The sequence below is a fragment of the Delphinapterus leucas genome, chromosome 11 (genome assembly GCF_059928025.1).
Source record: "Delphinapterus leucas isolate spDelLeu-1000000601 "Yukka" chromosome 11, BTC_Dleu_Yukka2, whole genome shotgun sequence".
Classification (NCBI taxonomy): Eukaryota; Metazoa; Chordata; class Mammalia; order Artiodactyla; family Monodontidae; genus Delphinapterus; species Delphinapterus leucas.
This window is the reverse complement of record NC_143139.1, coordinates 87,023,675-87,042,766: the sequence shown is the minus strand read 5'-3', so window position 1 is coordinate 87,042,766 and position 19,092 is coordinate 87,023,675. Positions and strand designations below refer to the sequence as shown.

General features: G+C 37.8%; 1 protein-coding gene across 5 annotated transcripts in view; it reads right to left on the bottom strand.

The window, feature by feature from the left end:
* The window catches only part of RIC8B (RIC8 guanine nucleotide exchange factor B), a 121,561-nt gene that overhangs the window by 93,664 nt on the left and 8,805 nt on the right, over positions 1–19,092 (bottom strand). The window lies entirely within an intron of this gene.

The following is a 19,092-nucleotide window of genomic DNA, read 5'->3' as shown; positions in this document are numbered from 1 at the left end:
TTAACAGATGGAGAAGACAGCTTAGGTGTAAATGAAAACTTAAAAACCAATCAGCTACCCTTCCTTTCTTGACTGAGGGCAAAAATGGGCATGTCAAAACTTTTAATTTCTCTTCAAACACAGTACCAGCCAAATCTGCTTCTCTTACTACTTAAGCAGGAGCCTCTATTTTCAGAAAACCCTCTTCTCCACTACCTATGCAAAACATATATTAAGTTAATACTGACAAATACATAAGTATTACCATTTCTTGCATTTTAATTAGCCAAATGAGGGAAATTAATCATTTAATTTTAATTTTACTGAGTTCTTAGTCAAGTTATAGTTTTTTCTTAGTTCTATTAATTTTACTTTATATATATATATTTTTTTAACATCTTTATTGGAGTATAATTACTTTACAATGATGTGTTAGTTTCTGATCAATCACAAAGTGAATCAGCTATACGTATACATATATCCTCATATCCCCTCCCTCTGGCATCTCCCACCCACCCTCCCTAACCCACCACTCTAAGGGATCACAAAGCACTGAGCTGATCTCCCTGTGCTATGCAGCTGCTTCCCACTAGCTATCTACTTTACATTTGGTAGTGTATATGTGTCCACGCCACTCTCTCACTTCATCCCAGCTTACCCTTCCCCCTCGCCGTGTCCTCAGGTCCATTCTCTACGTCTGTATCATTATTCCTGTCCTGCCCCTAGGTTCTTCAGAAACTTTTTTTTTTTTAGATTCTATATATATGTGTTAGCATACAGTATTTGTTTTTCCTCATTCTGACTTACTTCACTCTGTATGACAGTCTCTAGGTCCACCCACCTCACTACAAGTAACTCAATTTCATTTCTTTTTATGGCTGAGTAACATTCCATTGTATATATGTGCCACACCTTCTTTATCCATTCATCTGTCAATGGACACTTAGGTTGCTTCCATGTCCTGGCTATTGTAAATAGAGCTGCAATGAACACTGTGATACATGACACTTTTTGAATTATGGTTTTCTCAGGGTATATGCCCAGCAGTGGGATTGCTGGGTCATATGGTAGTTCTATTTTCAGTTTTTTAGGGAACCTCCATACTGTTCTCTATAGTGGCTGTATCAATTTACATTCCCACCAACAGTGCAAGAGGGTTCCCTTTTCTCCACACCCTCTCCAGTATTTGTTTGTAGACTTTTTGATGATGGCCATTCTGACTGGTTTGAGATGATAGCTCATTATAGTTTTGCATTTCTCTAATGATTAGTGATGCTGAGCATCCTTTCATGTGTTTGTTGGCAATCTGTATATCTTCTTTGGAGAAATGTCTATTTAGGTCTTCTGCCCATTTTTGGATTGGGTTGTTTTTTTTTTTTTATATTGAGCTGCATGAGCTGCTTGTATATTTTGGAGATTAATCCTTTGTCAGTTGCTTCGTTTGCAAATATTTTCTCCCATTCTGAGGGTTGTCTTTTCATCTTGTCTATGGTTTCCTTTGCTGTGCAAAAGCTTTTACATTTCATTAGGTCCCATTTGTTTATTTTTGTTTTTATTTCCATTTCTCTAGGAGGTGGGCCAAAAAAGATCTTGCTGTGATTTATGACATAGAGTGTTCTGCCTATGTTTTCCTCTAAGAGTTTTATAGTGTCTGGCCTTACATTTAGGTCTTCAATCCATTTGGAGTTTATTTTTGTGTATGGTGTTAGGGAGTGTTCTAATTTCATTCTTTTACATGTAGCTGTCCAGTTTTCCCAGCACCACTTACTGAAGAGGCTGTCTTTTCTCCACTGTATATTCTTGCCTCCTTTATCAAAGATAAAGTGACCATATGTGCGTGGGTTTATCTCTGGGCTTTCTATCCTGTTCCATTGATCTATATTTGTTTTTCTGCCAGTACCACAACTGTCTTGATAACTGTAGCTTTGCCATATAGTCTGAAGTCAGGGAGCCTGATTCCTCCAGCTCCATTTTTCCTTTTCAAGATTGCTATTTGGGGTCTTTCGTGTTTCCATACAAATTGTGAAATTTTTTGTTCTAGTTCTCTGAAAAGTGCCATTGGTATTTTGATAGGGATTGCACTGAATCTGTAGATTGTTGGGTAGTATAGTCATTTTCACAATGTTGATTATTCCAATCTAAGAACATTGTATATGGCTCCATCTGTTTGTATCATCATCTTTAATTTCTTTCATCAGTGTCTTACAGTTTCCTGCATACAGGTCTTTTGTCTCCTTAGGTAGGTTTATTCCTAGGTATTTTATTCTTTTTGTTGCAATGGTAAATGGGAGTGTTTCCTTAATTTCTCTTTCAGATTTTTCACCATTAGTGTATAGGAATGCAAGAGATTTCTGTGCTTTAATTTTGTATCCTGCTACTTTACCAGATTCATTGATTAGCTCTAGTAGTTTTCTGCTGGCATCTTTAGGATTCTCTATGTATAGTATCATGTCCTCTGCAAACAGTGACAGCTTTACTTCTTCTTTTCCGATTTGGATACCTTTTATTCCTTTTTCTTCTCTGATTGCTGTGGCTAAAACTTCCAAAACTATGTTGAATAACAGTGGTGAGAGTGGGCAACCTTGTCTTTTTCCTGATCTTAGTGGAAATGGTTTCAGTTTTTCACCACTGAAAACGATGTGGGCTGTGGTTTGTCATATATGGCCTTTATTATGTAGAGGTAATTTCCCTCTATGCCTACTTTCTGGAGGGTTTTTATCATAAATGGGTGTTGAATTTTGTCAAAAGCTTTTTTTGCACCTATTAAGATGATCATATGTTTTTTCTCCTTCAATTTGTTAATATGGTTTATCACACTGACTGATTTGTGTATAACGAAGAATACTTGCATTCCTGGGATAAACCCCACTTGATCATGGTGTATGATCCTTTTAATGTGCTGTTGGATTCTGTTTGCTAGTATTTTGTTGAGGATTTTTGCATCTATGTTCATCAATGATATTGGCCTGTAGTTTTCTTTCTTTGTGACATCTTTGTCTGGTATTGGTATACCAATACCAATACCAAATGGTGGTATTGGTATGGTGATGGTGGCCTCGTAGAATGAGTTTGGGAGTGTTCCTCCCTCTGCAATATTTTGGAAGAGTTTGAGAAGGATAGCTGTTAGCCCTTCTCTAAATGTTTGATAGAATTCACCTGTGAAGCCATCTGGTCCCGAGCTTTTGTTTGTTTGGGAGATTTTTAATCAGTTTCAATTTCAGTGCTTGTGATTATTGGTCTGTTTATATTTTCTATTTCTTCCTGGTTCAGTCTTGGAAGGTTGTGCTTTTCTAAGAATGTGTCCATTTCTTCCAGGTTGTCCATTTTATTGGCATATAGTTGCTTGTAGTAATCTCTCATGATCCTTTGTATTTCTGCATTGTCAGTTGTTACTTCTTTTTCATTTCTAATTCTGTTGATTTGAGTCTTCTCCCTTTTTTTCTTGATGAATCTGGCTAATGGTTTATCAATTTTGGTTATCTTCTCAAAGAACCAGCTTTTAGTTTTATTGATCTTTGCTATCATTTCCTTCATTTCTTTTTCATTTATTTTTGATCTGATCTGTATGATTTCTTTCCTTTTGCTAACTTTGGGGTTTTTTTGTTCTTCTTTCTCTAATTGCTTTAGGTGTAAGGTTAGGTTGCTTATTTGAGATGTTTCTTGTTTATTTATTTATTTTTGGCTGTGTTGGGTCTTCATTGCTCTATGCGGGCTTTTTCTAGTTGTGGAGAGCGGGAGCTACTCTTTGTTGTGGTGCACGAGCTTCTAATTGCGGTGGCTTCTCTTGTTGTGAAGTACAGACTCTAGGTGCATGGGCTTCAGTACTTGTGGCTTTCGGGCTCTAGACAGCAGGCTCAGTAGTTGTGGCGCACAGGCTTATTAGTTGCTCTGCAGCTTGTGGGGTCTTCCCGGACCAGGGCTCGAACCCACGTCCCCTGAATTGGCAGGCGGATTCTTAACCACTGCGCCACCAGGGAAGTCCTGTTTCTTGTTTCTTGAGGTAGGAGTGTATTGCTATAAACTTCCCTCTTAGAACTGCTTTTGCTGCATCCCATAGGATTTGGGTCGTCATGTATTCACTGTCATTTGTTTCTAGGTATTCTGTGATTTCCTCTGATTTCTTCAGTGATCTCTTGGTTATTTAGCAGTGTATTGTTTACTGTCCATGTGTTTGTATTTTTTACAGATCTTTTTTTCCTGTAATTGATATCTAGTCTCATAGCGTTGTGGTCGGAAAAGATATGATCTATCCGGAAAATGTTCCATGGGCACTTGAGAAGAAAGTGTATTCTGTTGTTTTTGGATGGAATGTCCTATAAATATAATAAAGTCCATTTTGTTTAATGTATCATTTTAAGCTTGTGTTTCCTTATTTATTTTCATTTTGGATGATCTGTCCATTGGTGAAAGTGGGGTGCTAAAGTCCCCTACTATTATTGAGTTACTGTCGATTTCCCCTTTTATGGCTGTTAGCATTTGCCTTATGTATTGAGGTGCTCCTATGTTGGGTGCATAAGTATTTACAATTGTTATATCTTCTTCTTGGATTGATCCCTTGATCCTTATGTAGTGTCCTTCTTTGTCTCTTGTAATAGTCTTTATTTTGAAGTCTATTTTTTCTGATGTGAGAATTGCTTCTCCAGCTTTCTTTTGATTTCCATTTGCATGCAATATCTTTTTCCATCCCCTCACTTTCAGTCTGTATGTGTCCCTAAGTCTGAAGTGGGTCTCTTGTAGACAGCATATAGATGGGTCTTGTTTTTGTATCCATTCTACCAGTCTATGTCTTTTGGTTGGAACATTTAATCCATTTACATTTAAGGTAGTTATCAATATGTATGTTCCTATTACCATTTTCTTAATTGTTTTGGGTTTGTTATTGTAGGTCTTTTTCTTCTCTTGTGTTTCCTGCCTAGAGAAGTTCCTTAAGCATTTGTTGTAGAGCTGGTTGGTGGTGCTGAATTCTCTTAGCTTTTGCTTGTCTGTAAAGGTTTTAATTTCTCTGTCAAATCTGAATAAGATCCTTGCTGGGTAGAGTCATCTTGGTTGTAGGTTTTCCCCTTTCATCACTTAAAATATATCCTGCCATTCCCTTCTGGCTTGCAGAGTTTCTGCTGAAAGATCAGCTGTTAACCTTACGGGGATTCCCTGATATGTTATTTGTTGCTTTTCCCTCGCTGCTCTTAATATTTTTTCTTTGTATTTAATTTTTGATAGCTTGATTAACATGTGTCTTGGCATGTTTCTCCTTGGATTTATCCTGTATGGAACTCTCTGCGCTTCCTGGGCTTGATTGACTATTTCCTTTCCCATATTAGAGAAGGTTTCAACTATAATCTCTTCAAATATTTTCTCAGACCCTTTCTTTTCTCTTCTTCTTCTGGGACACCTATAATTCGAATGTTGGTGCATTTAATGTTGTCCCACAGGTCTCTGAGACTTTCCTCAATTCTTTTCAGTCTTTTTTCTTTATTCTGCTCTGTGGTAGTTATTTCCACTATTTTATCTTCCAGGTCACTTATCCGTTCTGCTGCCTCAGTTATTCTGCTATTGATTCCTTCTAGAGAATTTTAAATTTTATTTATTATGCTGTTCATCATTGTTTGTTTGCTCCTCAGTTCTTCTAGGTCCTTGTTAAGCATTCCTTGTATTTTCTCCATTCTACTTCCAAGATTTTGTATCATCTTTGCTATCATTACTCTGAATTCTTTTTCAGGTAGACTGCCTCTTTCCTCTTCATTTGTTTGGTCTGGTGGGTTTTTACCTTGCTTCTTCATCTGCTGTGTGTTACTCTGTCTTCTAATTTTGCTTAACTTACTGTGTTTGGGGTCTCCTTTTTGTAGGCTGCAGGTTCGTAGTTCCCGTTGTTTTTGGTGTCTGCCCCCAGTGGGTAAGGTTGGTTCAGTGGGTTGTGCAGGCTTCCTGGTGGAGGGGACTGGTGCCTGCGTTCTGGTGGATGAAGCTGGATCTTGTCTTTCTGGTGGGTAGGACCGCATCCAGTGGTGTGTTTTCGGGTGTCTGTGATCTTATTATGATTTTAGGCAGCCTCTCTGCTAATGCGTGGGGTTGTGTTCATGTCTTGCTAGTTGTTTGGCATAGGGTATCCAGCACTGTAGCTTGCTGGTCATTGAGTGGAGCTGGGTCTTAGCGTTGAGCATAGGGTATCCAGCACTGTAGCTTGCTGGTCACTGAGTGGAGCTGGGTCTTAGCGTTGAGATGCAGACCTCTGGTAGAGCTTTTGCAGTTTGATATTACATGGGACCCAGAGGTCTCTGGTGGACCAATGTCTTGAACTCGGCTTTCCCACCTCAGAGGCTCAGGCCTAACACCTGGCCGGAGCACCAAGACTCAGTCAGCCACACTGCTCTAGCTTCTTCCTAATGCAGACGCAGTCTTGTAAATATTTCAAGCTATCCAGAAGAAAGTGCTAGTCTTGTATTGACTAAGCCCTTTTTTTCTTTCCTGATTAAGTCCAGAACTTTCACCTTTTCACTCAAAGGAAGCACTTTACGTCCTCTCTCTGGTGTGTCCGAATTGCCAGCTTCACTCCTCTTGCTTTGGGGTAGTTATTAAGTAAAATAAGGGTCATTTGAGCTCAAGTCCTGCGACACCCGAGTCAGTCTGATAACCCAGACAGCCACCAAGTGACTCACGAGCCGGCAGGATGCGCTGGACCAAGGGTGATTCACGTCCCTCCGGGCGGGATGACATGCCAAATTATAGTTTGACTACACAGTACACTAACAAGGCTGGATGATGTATATTCTGTCACAATGTATATGCCATATTTTGGTGGTTGATATAGATCCTGGTCCCATGGATTTCCACAGCTTTTTGCCTTTTTCAGTGTATCAAAGTCTTTGCGATATACAGTCTCTTTGGAATTTCCTTACTTTGTCTCCAGTGCCGTCTACTCCACAACACTCAACTCTTCATTCTGAACTAGTTACTCTATCTCTAAATCCCTAGTTCTCAGCTCTAGTAGCCCAGGCATGTATAGCAGATAGTCAAGGGCTCTGATGGTAAGCTGAAGTTATGGGCTAACTGTTTGTATCCCCATTAAATTCATGTGTTGAAGCTCTAAGCCCAATGTGATGGTATTTGGAGATGGGGCCATGATGGAGAGGCCCTGGTCCTATGGGATTAGTACCCTTTTAACAAGAGACACCAGAGAGCTAGCTCACTCATTCTCCACCCCCTTCCCTTCTCTGCACAAAGAGGTCAAATGAGTACACAGTGAGATGGTAGTTGACAACAAGCCAAGAGAAGAGGTCTCAGAAGGAAATCTACCTTGCCAATACCTTGATTTTGGACTTCCCAGCCTCCAAAACTGTCAGACGTAAGTTTCTTTTGTTTATGCAACCTAGTTTTTGGTATTTTGTCACGGTAGCATGAGCAGACTAAGGCAGCCGAGAATACGGACAAGAGTGAAGTTGTCTCAATGAGACAGTTGTGATGTTAGAGGTCTTCAAAGGCACAAGAACACTAGTGGTGTAGCAGAAAAAACAAAAAAGCACAGAAACAGTTTGGGTTCTTTCTAATTCCCAGTTCTATTATTTTCTGAACTTGGATCTGGAGCAATTTACTTATTCTAGCTGAAGCTAAATTTCCTCATGTGTAAGATAGAAAAATATCTATTTCACATGGTTATTGTGGAAGATCTATCTATATTATTAATATTATTATATTATTTAATATGGATAGCATCTGAGACAACATACTGTAAGGTGTAAGGCATCTACAAGTTATTTATTGGGAAACACTACAACTGAAGTAAAGAAAGCACCTGGATTCAAACACTAGTTTGTAGCTATGTGATCCTGGCAAATTTTTGGAAATCACTGTCCCTCATTTCCTCACCTCTAAAAATAGGGATAACATCTAAGGCTTATAAATATTAAATGAGATGATATAGTTAAAAATCTTTAGCATAGTGCTTGGGGTAGAATGGAGGCCCATGCACATTACATCACAAAGATGGCCAGGTGGACAAACAGATCAAGTAACATTAACAAGCACACTCTGCACAAGCACAATAGGGCTAGGAAATTTTTATCTATATTTTCCATTTAATGACAAAGCCCCTTGAAAAGGAAAGTGCTGATGTTATAACATTGCAATTTTGTATTAATTTTATAGACTCTATAGTGTTCATTTAGAATCTATAGAGTTCATTACTGAGCACTAATGTGCATAGCCCTGTTACAGGCACATAACTTAAAATGCTCCCAATTTAAAATTCAAGTACATGCAAACTATTCAAGAGAAATAAATTCTAAACAAGTGACAAAAAGTTTATTTTGGGTTGGGGAGCTATAAAAACATGACTCAAGTTATTTATAATATTAGAGAGATTAAACATATGTAAAATGAATGAATAAGGAATGTAAATGTATTTCAATGCATAGCAGTTTAAGCTGTGCATTCAAAGATTAAAGGAATAAACTACATATAGAGAATTTAGCCAGAGAAAGCTTCTTGATAAATGCAAGTGCTAGGCAATACTTTAGTAGGGAGAAAAAAATGAAAGAAATGGAGCAGGAAAAAGAAGATAGAAGACAAGCTAAATGGTGGACAAAGGCAGAAGCAGAGAAGTATAAAGTAGGAGGATCAACTAAAGCAGATTTAGAGTTCATACAAGTAAAAGCTTTCTAACAAGTAAAGTTATCTAACAGCAGAGTGGCTGCTGTGCGGTTCCCATTACTGAAAGTATTCAGTCAGAGTGTGATTACCCTCAGTGCAAAATACCTTAGAAGGAATCACTGCACTGGAAGATATTCTGGGTCCCTTACTATACTGTAAGTTCCCTGAGGAGCCGCCCTACAACAATGATCACTGAAGGTAGAAAAGGAGGGAGAGGACCTAGTTTGAGTCCTAGATTTTCCACTCATTAACTGTAACCTTAGGTAAGTCAACCTCTCAATTTTTCATTTAAAAATGGGGAAGTTAGGAACACTGGAAATGTCTGTTCAGCCAAGAACTCTTTCAGGTCCTAAGAGTTTTTAATTAGCCAAAGATGTACACGCTCTCCACTTTCCTTAGTACATGGTCAAACTTTGTAAGGAAGAGCTAATTGCTGAGGAAAAAAACCCTACATTTTAGGCAGGAAAAATAATAATAATAGTAAAAAAAAAAAATCTGCAGCATGCCTAACTCCTATAGGTCAATTTCTGTACTACTAATGGGGAGGGCTGACACTAGATATCCTTACTAGTTATCATATCCAGTCATACTGCAAATCATGTGCTTCTGTTTCCTGTCAATGGTCTTAATTAGTTCAATGTCAAAGCTTTGTTTATGCTCTGCATCGTGTCTCAAATTTTGGATGCCTACAATCAGAAAATAGAATCAATTCATAAACTAAAAACAGGTCAATTCAATTATTAATGAGTGGCAGTATGGTGCAGCACAAGGGCTGTGGAGCCAGACTGCATAGGCTTAAATAATGTCCTCCTACTTCACTAGTTTAGGCATGTAATTTACTTCACTAGATAGGCAAGTAATTTCTTTATGTGCCTTAGTTTCCTCATCTGTAAAACAAGTAAGATAACAGTACCTACTTTATAGCTTTGTTGTTAAGTATTAAATGTGTTAATATTCATACAGTGCTTGGAATGATGGGCATGTAGTATTTAATAACAGCTTTATCAATATATAATTTACATTTCATAAAGTTTACCCTGTTAAAGTACATAGTTCATTGGTTTTCAGTATATTCACACTTGTGCAACCATCATCACTGTTTAATTTTAGAATATTTTCATTACCCTAAAAGGAAACCCAATACCCATTACCAGTAAATCCCCATTCCCCTGTCCCTAGATCCTGGGAAACCAATGATCTACTTTCTGTCACTACAGATCTGCCTATTATAGACATTTCATATGAATGGAATCATACATTATGTGGCCTTTTGTGTCTTGCTTCTTTCACTTAGCATAATGTGTTCAAGGTTCATCCATGTTGTAAGTACTTATCAGTTACTTTGTTCTTTTTATGGCTAAATAATATTCCATTGTATAGATATAACACATTTCATTTATCTATTCACAACTGATGGACATTTGGGCTATTTCCATCTTTTGGCTGTTATGAATAATACTGCTATGAACATTCAAGGACATGGTTTTGTGTGGACATATATCTTCATTTCTTTGGGGTAGATACCTAGGAATACAATTGTTGAGTCATACAGTAACTCTCTTTAATCCTTTGAGGACTTCCCAGACTGTTTTCCAAAGTGGCTGCACCACTGTACATGCAGTAACCTATCAATAATGTATGAGGGTTCTATTTTCTCCACATCCCTGTCAATACTTGTTATTATCTGACTTTTTGATTTTAGCCATACTAGTGAATGTAAACTGGTATCTCATTGTGGTTTTGATTTGTATTTCCCTGATGATTAATGATGTTATCTTTTCATCTGTTTATTGGCTATTTGTATATCTTCTTTGGAAAAATGTCTATTCAGATCCTTTGCCCATTTTTAAATTTGGTTGTCTTTTTATCATTGAGTTCTTTATATATTCTAGATACAAGTCTCTTATCAGATATATGATTTGCAAATAGTGTCTTCCATTCTGTGGGCTGTCTTTTCACTTTCTTGATAGTGTCCTTTGAAACACAAAAGTTAACTTTGATGAAGTCCAATTTATTTATTTTCCTTTGGTTGCTTGTGCTTTTGGTGTCCTATCTAAGAATCCACTGCCAAATCCAGGTCATGAAGACTTATCCTATGCTCCTGCTAAGAGTTTTACGGTTCTAGATCTTACATTTGGGTCTGATCCATTTTGAGTTAATTTATGCAAATTTCTGCATACAGTGTAAGGTAAAGGTTCAATACATTCTGTTATACGTGGCTAAGTGTTTCAGTGCCATTTGTTAAAAGCCTATTCTTTCCCCACTGAATGGTCTTGGCACCCCTGTCAAAAATTAGTTGACCACAGACACGTTGGTTTATTTCTGGACTCTCAGTACTATTCCACTGATCTACATCTTTATCTATATGCAGGTTTTTTCCAGTAAATACGTATTACAAGATCCACAGTTAGTTGAGTCTGCGGATGCAGAACCATGGATATGGAGGGCCAACTATAAAGTTATACCTGGGTTTTTGACCACTCAGGGAATCAGCGCCCCTAACCCCTGAGTTGCTCAAGAATCAGCCGTATTTATGTTTACCTATCCTCATGTCAACACCACACTGTCTTGATTATTGTTGCTTTGTAATAAGTTTTGATGTTGGGAAATATGAGTCTTCCAAGTTTGTTCTTTTCAAGATTGTTTTGGCTCTTCTGCATCCCTTGCAATTCCATATGAATCTTAGAACTGGCTTGTCAATTTCTACAAAGAAGCTACCCAGGATTCTAAAAGGTATCTCATTAAATCTGTAGATCAAATGGGAAGTGGTGCCATCTGAGCAATAATGTCTTCCAATCTATGAACATGGGATGTTTTCCCATTTCTTTAGATCTTCTTTAATTTCTTTCAACAAAATTTTGTAGTTTTCCACAAAACAGATTTACTTTCTGAGTTATTTCCTTAGTTGTTGCTCTAGAGCTTGATTAGTGTATGTATGTGTACACACACACACACACACACACACACCCCTTAACTTACCAGAATTAGCTCCAGATTTAGATTAATTTAATTCCAGTGAGATATAGAAACATTACTTCTATATGATGCTATTCCTTTCCCCTCTTTTTGTGGCATTATTGTTATTCATAGTATAACAACAATTATTACTTGATATATAATTTGAAGACACGAAGGAGAAAGGACAGCAAGTATATATGTATAACTTTTGGTATATTAGCCTTCTTATTTATAATTTCTGGTTCTCTTGATTTGTTCTTGAGGATTAGATTTACTATCTAGAGTCACGTCTTTAGTCCAGTACAGCTTTGCTCTCATCAACCTTTGTGCTATTTTTGGCAAATATATCACATTTCTATATGTTATTGGCTGAACAATATATCATACACATGTTGTTTTACACAGATGCTTTTAAAATCAATTAAGAGAATAAAAGAGAAGAAACATGCATTTATATTATATTTTATAATTACATAATTACCTTTACTAGTTCTCTTTTGGGTTTTTTTGTGCATTCAAATTGCTGTTTGGGGTGATGTGCTTTCTGTCTGAAGAACTTTTAGTATTTCTTGTAAGGTGGATCTAGAACAAATTCATTTTTTCATTTACCTAAAAATGTCTTTATCTCCCCTGTAATGTTGAAAGATAGCTCTGCTGGATATAAGATTCTTGGCTGAATTTTTTCTTTGAGCTCTTTGAATATATTATTCCACTGCCTCTGGCCTACATTTCTGATGAGAAGTAAGCTGTGTATATCACTGAGGTTCCCTTGTAAGTGGTGAGTCATTTTTCTTTCCCTGCTTTTAAGATTTTCTCATTGTCTTTGAGTTTCAGCATTTTTACTCTAGTGTGGCTGTGGATCTCTTTGAGGTTATTCTACTCAGGCATTATTGAGTTCTCTGGATATGTAGGTGTTTTCCAATAAATTTGGAAAGACTTTAGACTTGTTTTTTTTAAAAGAATGGATGCACTTATAACTTTATTTATTTATTTTTGGCTGTGTTGGGTCTTTGTTGCTACGCATGGACTTTCTCTAGTTGCAGTGAGCAGGGGCTACTCTTCATTGTGGTGCACAGGCTTCTTATTGCAGTGGCTTCTTTTGCTGCAGAGCATGGGCTCTAGGCTCGCAGGCTTTAGTAGTTGCAGCATGCATGCTCAGTAGCTGTGGCTCACGGGCTCTAGAGCACAGGCTCAGTAGTTGTGGCGCACTGACTTAAGTTGCTCCACAGCATGTGGGATCTTCCCGGACCAGGGCTCAAACCTGTGTCCCCTGCATTGGCAGGTAAATTCTTAACCAATGCACCACCAGGGAAGTCCCTAGACATCATTTCTTCAAATATTTTTTCTTCTCTTTTCTCTCTCCTCTCCTTCTGGTACTCCAGTTATGTGTATGTTGGTATATTAATGTTGTCTCATATTTCTCTGAGGTGTTCATTTTCTTTATTCTTTTTCCTCAGTTCTTTACCTTGTTTACACTATTGATTTATCTTCAAGTTTGCTTATTCCTTCTTCTGCCAGTGTGAACCCAGTGTTGGGCCTCTTTAGTGATTTTTTTTTTTCAGTTACTGTACTTTTCATTTCCAAAATTTCCATTTGGTTCTTTTTCTTTTTAATAATTTCTATCTTTGTATTGATATTCTTCATTTGATGTGACATTGTCATCAAACCTTGCATTACTTCTTTAAATATGGTTTCCTTCAGTTTTCTGAATATATTTATAATGACTACTTTGAAGTCTGTCTGTTAAATCCAACATCTAGTCATTCTCACAGGCAGTTTCCATTGCCTGCTTTTTCCCCAGTGCACAGCTCATTCTTTCCTGTTTCTCTGCATGGCTTTTTTTTTTTTTTTTTGAAACTGGACATTTTAGATAATATATTATATCAACATTGGGTAATGCTTATACCCTCCAAGATTTGCTATTGTTATTTTTTTATTTGCTCAGTGACTGGCTGAATTATTTTAGTTAAGTATATTTTCCTCCTCCTCCCTGCAGATGTATAGGGCTCCTCCTCATAGGGCTCACCCTTCTGTATGCCACAGTCATCCTGGGATCACAGTGGCTTTGGCAGGCCTCTCTTTGACTTTCTTTCCCTGACCACACCCAGCTGTTAAGCTCCACTAACTGCAGGCTGATTGATCTATTGTCTTCAACAATGTCTTGGGGCATAAACTGCTCTACAAACTGAGCCAATTTATTAGGGCTCCTTTGAAGAGATAGTTCCTGAGGTAAGTATTTAAGATTTGTTCTAACTACAGGAGGGTTCCTCCCAGCTGTCTTTCCTACTTTCTTTCTAGCAAACTACCTAGCCGTCTGGTTAGCCTTATATTTCCAATGAATCTGTCACTCTCCTCCCAATTTCCTTTCACCACAACCTGTACTTTCAGGCAGGAACTTCACACTGTTGCAAATTAAGTTGGTTCCTTTGGGGAGAGATTCAGAGCTCACTGTTATAAGCTCTGCATGTTCCTCTGGGCAAAATTCCTGAGCCTGGTTCTGATGCTGAGGGCGGAGACAACAGCATGCTTCTTTCTGAGTGACACCTCCTTGAGAGCTCAACTGGAGAGGACAGGGGAACAACAGACCCAGAACTCCTCAGCTGGCCTCTTCCAGGGTGGAACCTGTGTCCCACCAGCCAGGGCGAGTGCAACTGGGGCCCTAATATTCTCAATGGTGCCCTACCCAAGGTAGAGCCTCTGTCCCATGAGTGGGGATTGGGTGAAAGGAGGGAGACCCCACCTCTCGGCTGTATTCACCCAGAATTTTGTCCCAGCGACATGTAGCTCAGGCAGGATGAGAAATGCTGACCTTACCCCTGTCTCTACTGGGTAGACAGCCTTCCAACTGAGAGCTGAGGGAAGTGGGAGCTCCGTGTTCTTGGCTCCATCAGTTTGGAGGAGAGTTTCCATCTCTCTCCACTGAGAGTGGGAAGACAGGGAGCAGGTCTCGGTTCAAATCCCACAGACTTTCACTCTTCTGACTGAGTTTTAGTAGATTGTCCTGAATAAGTGTTCCTTTATTGACTGCATGCTCTTAGGACTATTTCCAGAGACTTTAAATGGCTGTTTTTTTAAAAATAACCAGTTTCATTGGGGAGCAGGTCCATAAAGCTCTCACACTGTCATGGCTGGAAGCAGAACTTCTTGATGAGTTTTCTATATGAGAAAAAGGATCCGAAACTCTAAAGTGTAAATCAGAGATACTACTCTTAACATTCCCAGGCAGAAATCCTAAAAAGTGATCCATACAGAGATCATGTATGGACTGCCACATCTATGGCTTACTAAATCAGAAGGGCTGTTCTGTTTTCTTCCCACATTTAGTCCTTCAATACCTTGGCAAAACATCTAAAATAAAAAATGGAGTCTGAAATGAAGTTTAAATTGTTTCATTTCTGAACTACTGTGAGGCATTCATCCTGGCCTATGATATAATTCAGCCTTCTAGTCAAGTTTTATGCCAGATCCAGCTGGACAGAAACTTTAAAAAGTAAAAGTTTTAGAACGCTTTTGGTAGTGTGTGTGTTTGTGTGTTTTAAAGAAATCAAGATGTTAAAAAGGATTATCTTTTAAAGTTATTGGTTTCTAAATGAGAATTGTACTTGCATCATATATCAAAGTATTCCCTAAGGTGAAGATATCAAATAAAATTTGAGTCAAATTTGCAAGACACACAAAGCTCATTTTGTTGTAGTGAAAACTGGAGTTTAACAATTTCAAATAACTAAACTAAGTGTAAAAGGCTTTCAGAACAAGCATCCGTGCCTCAAGCTATTCCTAAGCATGGATTCACAGTATAGGATTGATGGTTCTATCTTGGCATATTTTCCTTGGGGGACTCTAATATGGAAAATTACCCGTTCATTTTCTATAGTCCACAATGGCAACCCTCAGTATGCATCCATAGCTGAGAAAGCACCAAACCAAACACCATAGGAAAATAGCCAACTTAGGAACTAAGGCCTAACGCAGGACCTGGCACACAGGAATTACTGAAAAAATATTTGTGGACTACAGAGATCTCTACTAATATGCCAAGTACATCCAACTTTGGGGAAAAAGAGTAAAAAGAAGAAATATTTCAAATGGTAGAATGGACTTTTGTGTTCAAATAAATTTATTTCACTCCATAAACTGGCTCCACAAGTGATACTACCTCCAAACCTAGTAACATTTTTATGTTCCCCCAAAAGGAATGTGTAAGATAATCACAAAGGCCCAATTTTAAAGAAAATAAATGATTAAAAAGTATATTGGTCTTTGCTTATGCCCCCAATCACACTACTATAAAAGAATATATTATCACATATAATATGTAATTATCATATTCTTATATCATTATCATTTACTATAACAGAAAAGTTCAAAATACAGAAAAGAGAAATTAAAATATCATCCACAGTAATAATGCTAAGCCACTGTTTTAGTGAATTTCCTTGTAGACATTCTTCTTTGCATAGTTTTTATTAGTTTTACATGGTTGTGATCATTCTGTATGAATACTTTTGTATTCTGCTTTTTCAGTAAATAACATTATGAAATGTGCTTGAGATTCTGCTCTCTAGTTAAGAGAATATCAAACTCAAAACCAAACCATATGTACAAGTTATAGGAATTCTGGCCTCCACTCAAGCTCCAAGTCCCCTTTATTCATTTAACAGGTGTTTATTGTAGGTGCCTATTTTGTGCCACATGCAGTGCTGGGGACTGAAAATACAAAGAAAAGTAAGCCAGAATTTTCGTCCTCAAAGAGTTCTCAACTCAGTAATTACTCTCTGCCTTCACAGAAGTATGAGCTTACCTATGTGAGTTTGAAGTTAATGAAATAAAAGCTTGAAATTTATTTTTAACTTCACTCTTTTGAGGAAAATTACTAAATACATAAAGGTTTATCTCAGACAACAAGTGAAGTTTTCTGCATTTAATATGGTTGTATTCTTATCTTACAGGTGAAAGAGCTGCAATTCTTTTAATCATTTTATGACAGTATTTTTCAACATTTATTGCAATTAGTTCTCTTTATTGGCCTTGAGATCAGTTGTATTTTAGAAACCAATATAAGAGCTTTCATTTCCTCAAGCTGTAAATTTTCAGATTATTCATCATACCTCCCTCCATCCTACATATTTGCATGGTATATGTGTTTATGTGCTGGTAGATAATCACAGCCACCAACTGAGGTAGAGAAGATGTAAAGCAAACGCTTCAATAAGCACAGGTGCTTATACCCAAATATATCATGAGCCACATGCACCTGGAACTATTTGCATTCTATGCACAAACATTAGCAATTGTATCTGACTTTACTTCTCTGGAAAAATTTAAGCATTCCTAGTTGGTAATTTCCTTTGATATTTTCCAGTTTAAGTCTAGTTGCCTAAATGGTGTCTCAAGGTATGAAATAAGAGATAAAACAAGGTACTGAGTCATAATTTCAAACCATCTGAGATATACCTCAAGTGGTAATGAGTGGGAGCCATGGAGCACTGAGCAGTGAAGGAGCTGCACACAATAGCCAGAAAACCTGTTCTCTATTCGAGGCTCCACCACTTACGAGTGATATGAGTGTTAACAAGTTGTCATTAACATAAGCCTCAGTTTTCTTATCCATAAAACTGGGATGGTGATATTCTCACCATGCTTACAACATTACTGTATTACTAATGAAAAGCAAATCTTTCTAAAAATGCAAAATGCTGCGCGTTAGGACTTAGGTCTAAGGATCATTACCTTATAACCAATTCCTACAAAGTTCGTATAATCAAGTTTTATTTTTTGAAAGGCTCTATTTCCTTACATTTACTTATAGGTTGCCACAAGGTTTTACATAAGAGAGGTGTGTTTTTCAGAGCAACAGCACCTGTAGTTTATTGAAAGGGGCGCTGCTGTTACCAAGGAGCTGCTGGTAGAAGGCTCCAGAGACATGTTTAGGAAAGAAAAAGAGAACTAGGGCAGCAAAACAAACTGGATGGTAATTTGAGTTCCTCTTATTTTAAGATTGGGTTTAATGTTGGAGACATGCCTACTATTCCATGCCTCTCTACACTGGGAACTTAAAAGGCGGTTAGGATGTAGAGCCTTTAGAGAAGTCCAATAATTTTGATTTCAAAGTCTTTTAGGGACTTAGGCATGAAGAGTCTCTAATGGTTTTAACCCTTGGAGACTGAAATAGTTTCGTTTGCCAATGTTTTTCCATTAATGAAGATTACCTAGCTAGGTCCCTAATGACATTTGTTTATATCAGACCTCCCAGGAAGCAGCAATCTACACGTAATACTGAAAGTAACACTAGTACAGTAGTTACTGTCACCAAAGATTTAAAAGGCAGTAAAATACTTGGAAAATGTTAGGTTTTGCGATTATCCTACAGGAAACAAACATTCTTTATTAATAACTGTGTGGGAAATTTTTTTCCCCTTAACTGAAAGTCATATGGCGTGGGGGGGATCTCTGTCTTCATGCACTTATTTTGACCAGTAAAAGCACTACCAAAGATTCTAGTGTCAGATTTACAAGGCACCACAGAATCTATATAGTACGGATCCTCCCAACTAAACCAAATAGCAGCTGCCTTCCTAGCCTGAATACCTATCATGAGTATATTAAAAACATGTTCTTTTTAACACCTTGTTTCTTTTTTCTTTTCATGTAACTATCTCTCCCATTAGCACATAACAGTCTTTCTCCTTCTCCCTCTTCCTCCCTCTTTACCACAGCACAATATTCCATTATGCAAATGTATGCAAGTTTCTGCAAATATTCCCTAATTGCTGGAGGCTTTATTGTTTCCAATCGTCTGCTACTATGTACAATGCTTCAGTGAATAACTTTGTTTACTTTATTTCAATCTGTCCACAGAATAGATCTAAAAGTGACACTGCCTGGTCAAAGGGCAAAACACATCTGTAATTTTGGTACATACCGCCAGTATATGCAAAGGTAGGAAGTAGGAAACAGAAGGGATGTGTATGTGTATGTAACTGGAAATATTTCATATTGCTAGAGCATAAATTACAAGGGAGAGAAGCAACCAATAGGCTGCAAAAAGTAGGCAAACTTCAGATCACTGAGCATCTAGGTCATGTTAAGAAGCTTGAACTTTATTCTATAGACAAAGAAAGTTACTCAAGGGGGCATCACACAGTCAGATTGTTGTTACAGAATTATGGACAATGGACTGAAAGGACATATAACTGGAAAAAGCAGGGATAGTTAGGAAACTGGTACAGTAATCCAGATGAAGGACTGAACTAGGGCCGGGGTTAAGGAGAGAATGTACTGAGAAATCTTAAGAGGCAAAGTGAGCAGGATGTAGACAGTAAATATGGGGGTGGAGGTGAATAGAGGGATGATTTCAAGGTATGATCAAATCACTACCAGCAAAGCACCAGATTCAAGCTATTTCTCTAGCAGCAACAATACGTTTACACAGATTCAGTCATGCTCTTACCTGGTCTTAGCATTTGTGAGGCCGGGGATAGCAGTATAGGGCCCAGCAAACAGACAGGCAGA